This window comes from Eucalyptus grandis, chromosome 7 (assembly GCF_016545825.1).
Source record: "Eucalyptus grandis isolate ANBG69807.140 chromosome 7, ASM1654582v1, whole genome shotgun sequence".
NCBI classification, from domain to species: Eukaryota; Viridiplantae; Streptophyta; class Magnoliopsida; order Myrtales; family Myrtaceae; genus Eucalyptus; species Eucalyptus grandis.
In genome coordinates this window covers 23236361-23244339 of record NC_052618.1, presented here as the reverse complement: position 1 = coordinate 23244339, position 7979 = coordinate 23236361, and positions in this window count along the sequence as shown.

Genomic DNA, 7979 nt, shown 5'->3' with positions numbered 1-7979 from the left:
AAAAGCCCACATAGATTCTCGCAGGGAAAGTAGATAGACATTTAAAAAAAAAAAACTATAATTACTTTGATATGGGTTCTTTGATGGAAAGTATTTAGAGGAGGAAATTTGGTGGAAGCACATTGAAACAAAAACAATTTGAGTCTACGTGTGCATGAGTTTACAGTCAGAGCATGGGGGCATCTTGTTTCCAATAATTTTTGTGCGCACTAGTTATTAGGAACTGGAGGTGTCTTGTTTTCTACAATTTTTGTGCACTATAATGGACGTAACTTCTAAAGTAGCAATTTGGTAGATTACTCGTTAGAAGTTCTTCTTCCCAAGTTATTAATATGAAGACTATTTAATCTTTGTTTCAAGATGCATCGTAGATCTTGCTAATTTGCAATTAAGTCTTCTTGATAGGATTGTGTTTTCAGCCTTGTTTGTTGAACAAGAAAGAGAGAATCCATACAAAAGTTGAGTCGACCAAACTTAGTAGTCGTTTCCATAATTTTCAAGCCGATAAGTATGAGCCTAAGAAATGCTTTGAATGTGATCAGCTTTCTTTTCCTTATGGTATATATATCTAAGTTTGGTTCTTTGGCCACCATGGTTGGCTTGCCTAAGGAGAAAGTTAGTTAGCTTGTCTAAGGAGAAAGTTATGGCAACATCGAAAACATTTTAACTCCATAATGCACAATATTTTGACAAACGGTATCCAATAAAAGTGTGGTATATAGTCACTATTGTGCCTAGTTTTCTTTCGTTAATCAATGCATGGTACAATTTTATTGCAATTGTTTACTATTTTTGTTATGTTTTTTTTCCAGTGTATGTTTTGCATGGAAATATATTGACTTTATTTTTGCTTCATTTTGCACCAGTTGAGGGATGTGAAGAACTAAACTATTCAATATATTATGGTGGGTATGAAGGCGTTGCTAGAGAAGATGGGTTCGCCTTTGTTGATCTTGATGAGTTATACATAAGAAATGTAAGCTGTGCTGACAGTGATGGTTCAATGGAGAGGGATATGGAGGTTGGTGACATCAATCAGTACATAGATGTGTTAGCTAACAATGTAGATTTCTTGAATATGAATGGCGAAAATGAGTATACACATCCCAAGTTTAATGTTGAGGTTGATATGGAAAATCCTATCTTCAAGTTAGGAATGTGCTTTAGTAATGTTGAGGAGTTTAGAAAGGCCATTAGGAACCATTCCATAAAAAAATTGGAAGGTAAGGTTTGTTAAGAATACACCTAATAAATTGAGGGCAATGTGTTATGATGGTTGTGATTGGCTTATATATGCTACCAAAGTGCAAAATGAGCATACTTTACAAGTCAAAACCTTTAACCCCATACATACATGCAATAGAGCTCTACATGTTTCTCAAATAAGCACTAAATGGTTAGCAAACAAGTACTGTGATAGGTTGAGAAACAATCCTACATGGCCAAGTGCTTCAATGAAAAAAACAATGGAGTCTGTCGCGTCCCGATCTGGCCGCCCTCGAATGTCCAAGGGGGAAAAGTCAGATTTATGGGTATTTGATTACAAGATCACGAGCTCTCTCAGGCTTGTACCCCACGTGACAGTGACGAGTTTATTTATGCAATCTAGGTATTTAACAACCTAAGAATATACAGGAGTCGCCACTAGCCTCATTTTGGGGGTTAGCTAGAAAACCCAATCGAGGGTCTAGAGTGTTCCCTCGATTCTTACGTAACCAGATATCTAGGTTCGGGGACTTGGATTACGCTAATATTTCTATTAACGCCCTTTCGGTACCTAAATAGTATTTTGTGTTTTTCCTAACATGTCCATATGTCTCTTTTTATGTTTTCGGGATCATCAATTCTAAACTAAGTGATCATACGTGGTGGATTACTTTCGTTTTATTCTAATTCCTAAAAAAATGAAAGGAAAACAATCAATGAAATTGAAATTGCAAGACATGAAATAAACAATCAAGGAAAAACGGTAAATCTATTAGGTCATCCTAAAAGTATAAAGAGAAAACAAAATTAAGAAAAATGAGGGAAAAAGGGAAAACCCGTAACTTGTCGGGTTTTATACAACACAAGGAACCCGAGACATATGTCGGGAGAGAAACAAATATTACATAATAACAGTCGGAGTGGACATCGACCTCCACCATCTTCACGCCTTCTCCACCTTCGGGATCCTATTCTAAACCTAATTAAAGAAATCTAGATGATTAGATGCATACAAATAAAAGAAACAACCATCATCTTTTGGGTTCAAAAAGAGTGACTAAAGTCAAAAAGTCTCTAGATCAAATTCTAGGTGATATCCCAAATAGATCTCATAGAGACACTATCATCATATCAACACATGAATTTCCAAAAATACTAGAATATGAACTAGTCAATCTACCATAGAACAGGGCAACATGGAATATTATCATTTCTTATATGTTTCAAGCTTGGAATTGCCCTAATTTGATGGAAAATAAATGTTACATCAATGCGGCATCTCTCTATATATTCACACAACTAGAACACTCCCAAAATGACATTGAAAATCCTCGCATTCCCCATGAGAATAAAATGGCCAGCAAACATTCTTATTATATTCAAAGCTGGAAACGATGACAATTTGATGAGCAATCTATATCCATACATGCCCATCTCACCATGCATATTTATGCACCTCAAGAACTACATAACATCAGTCTCAGGTCATTCATATAAGAACTTCTCACGTCCAACAGCTTAGAGGACTAATATTATGTATATCTTCAACATTAGTTAACACAGCAAATGCACACATGAACAGCGAACATCACATCAATGACACAACTAAACAATTCCACACATCAGGACATATAAACAGCAAGCAAAGAAATATCGATACTAAATAACAACATAACTCTAGACATCTTTACAAAACACAGAGTTTGGATCGGTAGAACACAAATAAGCTACTGGGCAAAGTGATTAGTGTTGGAAATTGGTTTGATGGTGGATATCTAATATCAATTATCAAACAACAGAACTTTGCTAAAAAAGAGAACAATAACGCAAGACAATCTATGCTTAAATCTATGGATATCTAATATCAATTATCCACACGTGATTTACTTTTTTGTATCATCAACCTCAAAATCTATGCTTAAAAGATCGTAGGAAAGTGGCAGACAATCAGGCTCACGCAAAAATGGAATATGCATTTATGCATTTCTGACCAAGGCCAAACAGGAAGATCAAATGTAGGGATATATCTATCAATCCTATGGAGCCTGAAAATGACCATTGAATGAAGTGAACAAGCAAAATGACATGCTTCCTATTTCAAGCCATTTAAATTTCTTTATTGTTGTGGCTAATGATATATCTCTACCCATCTAAGTTGTAATATCCAATCATGCCGATTGTAACAACTAGAAAACAAAATTTTGATTCAATGCATCATCAAATTTGAAAGAAATATGCTGGAGATAATACTTATAATCCCAACAATGTCCCTCCGCAAGTCAGCATCTGATATAGGTAAGCTCGTAACTATTAAAATTACAAAAATGCTAAGAACAACCAAGAGCATACAATTCCGACATCATAATATTTTCTGTTTATTTGCATATATCACATAGAGAAGTATATATTCCAACTGAAAAAAGATGCATCCGTGGAGTTCATCCTCATGACCATCATGTTATTACTCGGTATTAGCAGCATGCCATACCATGTGCAAAGTTGTGCAAAGCAAAGAGTTCAAGAGAGCACATATATAAGAAAGCCTAGAGAACTACTCCATCGATTGGTTTATGATGGTTCTTTTAAATCTTGGTATAGGTGATACAAATAGGCCAATAGCAAAGATATTACCTAATCGAACCAAAGACGGAGCCGAGAGAAAAACAGCGCGATAGATCGTGCGCAAGACAAAGCAAACAAGAGAGAAAAATAGAGAGAGAACATGATCCAACGAGCCCGATCCAGAGAGAGAACCACCGATTGAGCAAACAAGCGTCCGATCTGAGAAAGAATCAGATCCTCGCGATCTCCAACCGCCAACCCTTCATCTCCAATCGCTTGCCAATGGAGGAAAACTTTCGCCTCCGACCGGAGCTCGGGAAAGAAAAGCGAAAAAATCGAGAGAGAGAGAAATTCAAAATCCACGACCCGAACGGATCGAAACAGGAATCGAAACCCTAACGGATCGAGAGTTATAGAAAACATAGCTCACGGAGAGTAGAGAGAACCTTCGAGAGAGTAGCGAGAGCGTTCTCTCCCGCCAGCATTCCTCGATTCCCTTTTCTATCATTTTCTTTCTTTTTTTTTTTTTTCTTTTTCTCTCCTTTTTTCCTTTTTTTATGATCTTTTATATTTTTGCAAAATGGATGATTAAAATGTCGATAAAAATTTCAGAATGAGGAAGAACAATTTATAGAGCTAGGGCATGCGAGTATGATCACTGAGAATGAGCTAGAGCTATTGTAAAGAACTTCTTGATGCCAACCCAAGATGCACGTGTATAATCAAAACCGAGCAATCAAGACCAATGCAAGTTTAAGGCAGTCTATATTTGTCTAGATGCATTAAGGAGGGGCTTTTGTAGAAAGATGTAGGCATTTTGTGGGTTTTGATGGTTGTCATTTGTCATTAGGTTACAAGGGTATACTTCTAGCAACGGTGGGCATAGATGGCAACAATCAAATGTATCCCTTTGCATGGGCAGTTGTTGGACAAGAAACATATAAGACATGGCATCGGTTTATTAGTTTGATTGCAGAAGACTTGGGGATTACCAACCCTGAAAATTCAAAGTACTAGACTTTCTTGTATGACAAACAGAAGGGATTGGTGCAAACATTAGTAAATCTAATGCCTGAAGCAAAACATAGATTTTGCTTAAGGCATCTTTATGAAAACTTCAGGCTGTATCATAGAGGGGTAGAACTTAAAAAGCTCCTTTGGAAGGATAACGGGTGCATTTGGATGGGCATTTAGAAAGCCCATCCAATCCCCAAAGCCCCTTCGGCCAAAGAGAGGCGTTTGGCAACCAATTCCCAAGGAGCTTTCAAATGAAAGCTAGCTTTCAGCATTTTCGGGATGCTAAGGCTTCCATTAATAAAATTTCGTGGAGTTCCATTTTTACCCTAAAAAAACATCAGAAACCCAAATTTACCCCATATAAAAGAGCAAAACCAGGGGTTTCGCCTTGCAGCTCCTCCGAAACGCTCACACTCCCAACTCCTCACGCTCACTCTCCCGAGAGCCCCACGATGACGTCGACTTCAAGATCAGCTTGGATATCGAATCCACCTTCAGATCTGCCAACGACACTTCTCCAGCACCTTCAGCGTGTAAGCTCGCTCGCTCGCTCTCTCTCTCTCTCTCTCTCTCTCTCTCTTTCTCTCTCTCTCGCTCGCTCGCTCAATTCTTCTCCTCATCTGGGTTTGATGATCCCATTTGACTCCCCTGCTCCGCCTATTTGTATCTCGTCTGCTTTTGCTTCCAGGTTCCTTGTTATTTTTTTTCCATGCTCTCGCTAGTTGGTAATCGAGATCTGTGATTGTATAACCCATGGCGGAGTGCGAGGGTGAAATTCGGGACGGTTGCTTTTAGCGGTCGAATGCGTGGGAATTTGGAGTTCTCCTTAGAAAGCAAGGGTTTTGTGTTGCTTTGCGGGTTTCGCAAGCTGAGATTCAATCTGGGTTTTCAAGGTTGGACAGATTTTTAGTAGTGAGCGGCAAGGGCTATGGGTTGTGGGTCGTGGGTCGTGGGTGTTTTTTTTACGAATTTCAAAGGACATACAATTGGAGTTTTCCGTTTAATGTTTTGAATTTCAAAGGACAAGTTCACAAATAGAAATACTGCATTCGCTATACTGTTGTTTTGTTTCTTCATTTCTATCAAGCATTACCAACAGAAAACTTTTGCATTCATCCTTATGTTGTAATTTTTATGTGCCTCTGAAACTGCCTAGTTTACCGCTGCTAACTGTAAATTGTTTGGAGTTATGTTCTCTAAGTCTGGTTTGGTTCCTATTGAATGAACTTCGGCATCTGTGGATTTTTTCTCTTTTAACATTATTTGTCCATAAATTTTTGTACACCACGTTTCCTCTTTCGCTTAGCCAGACACCGATGAATACATGCACGTGATCTTATGATGCTTGGCCACATGAGCATTGATTCTGTAAACTTTATTGGGAGAAAGAGTTGCATTATGCTTTTGTAACCATGACTAGACAGTTGAAGAAATGCAATCGTGCATGATTTTTAAGGCTGCTTTGTTTAGCTTGGAAGAGCTGAAATGATTTGGTTTCTTTTCTTTTCAACCCATTGAGCTCACTGCTCACAAACTTGAAACCCATAAGATAATAATATTTAGACAAAATCCAATAACAATCATTTCTTAAAGCTTTGTTGTTGACTATATATCATCATTCTCTTGTAAATACTAATATGGCAAAAATGTCAGTGATCAGCATCTCCATAATGCTTGTGAATTGTTTGAATCCCCAAAACATTCTTTACCGTGAATTATTAGTTGGACTACTGTTGGACTACTGAACATGTTATTCTCCATATTAGATTTTGGACTAAGAGCATGCTCCACTTGAAGACTGAGAATGCATCGATATATTTCATTTTCATGTGTAGCGCAACTAAATGTGTAAAACTTGCTCTTCCCTTCACTCTTTGAGCACCACTTTTGTTGTGGTTGTATGAGTGGAAATCAGCTATGAAAATTTGACTTCTTTCTTTATCAGCTCTCGGAGGCTTGAAGTCAGTAGGGTGGAGTTGCTTCTTCACGTTGGAGCATTTTGTGTGGCAGTTGGTGCGTTGATTGCAGGTACTTTTTCCATACGGTATTGGACAATTTTTTTTTTTTTTTTTTTTGGTAAAGGTAATAGATATATTGACTTTAAACCAAAAGCTATACATCTATACACAAAAACATGGCACCAAGAACTTACACTCAAGAAGACAACAAGTTAGATTGAGTGGAAGGGTGCCAAGAAGGAGGAAACAACGCACAAAAATCATAAACTTGATGACCCGCGCAACTAAGTAGTAGCAAGAAATCATCTGAAGCAGACAAAGGCAACCCTCACATACCAGATGCAGCTCCCAACTTCAACAATACCCACCCACCGAAGAGCAGCACAAGAAGCTAATTAGCCAACCGAGCAGCCTACAACTCTCAAGAATCGGCAAAGGTAGCAGCAGCACCAAGAACCCGAACTTACAGGGGAATATCGGCAAAATTAAAAATGGACGGGTCCAATCCCCAGCAATGTTGAATCCTCCTATTTCTATAAGTGTTGCAACATTTCTGATATGACACGTTTACGTGATCAAACACTTATGAATTTAGGAAGTAATTAATGATATTTGTAATTTTTAATGATAATGAGCTTCTTTCCTCAAAGCATATGTTATCATGTTTTTATTGTAATGAAAGTATTCTTCTTGTAATTAAAAAAGAGAGCATGTGAAGTTTTTCCATTTGATGTTTTTTAGCAAAAAAAGGAATTTTGATTTTAATAAAATTGTTTATGCAATATCTTTAACATTGTTGTTAAATATAAATTAAAAAAGTCGCAAATATTATTTTTTTAATTTTAAACAAATGAAAATTAAAATATTTAAGATTAATCACCAAAGGGGCTTTGCAAATATGTTTTTTACCAAACAGCATTTCTCTTAAAGTTGCATTTCAAAGCAAAATTTACCAAACAGTCTTTGCATTTCCTTCAAAGCTCTTTAGGCTAAACTGCTTTGTATTTTCCCAATGAGCTTTCCAAATGCTGAACCAAACGCACCCAACATGGCGACTAGGGTATGTGAGTTTGACTTGGCAATGGAAGAGCTGAAGGCAATTCATAAGAAAGCTTATGAATGGTTGTTTCAAAGGCCTCTAGTGCAATGGAGCAAGTCTTACTTCAGGACAAGTTCAAAATGTTATATTTCCTTGAACAATTGGTGTGAAAGTTTCAACAAAAGCATTATTGACGC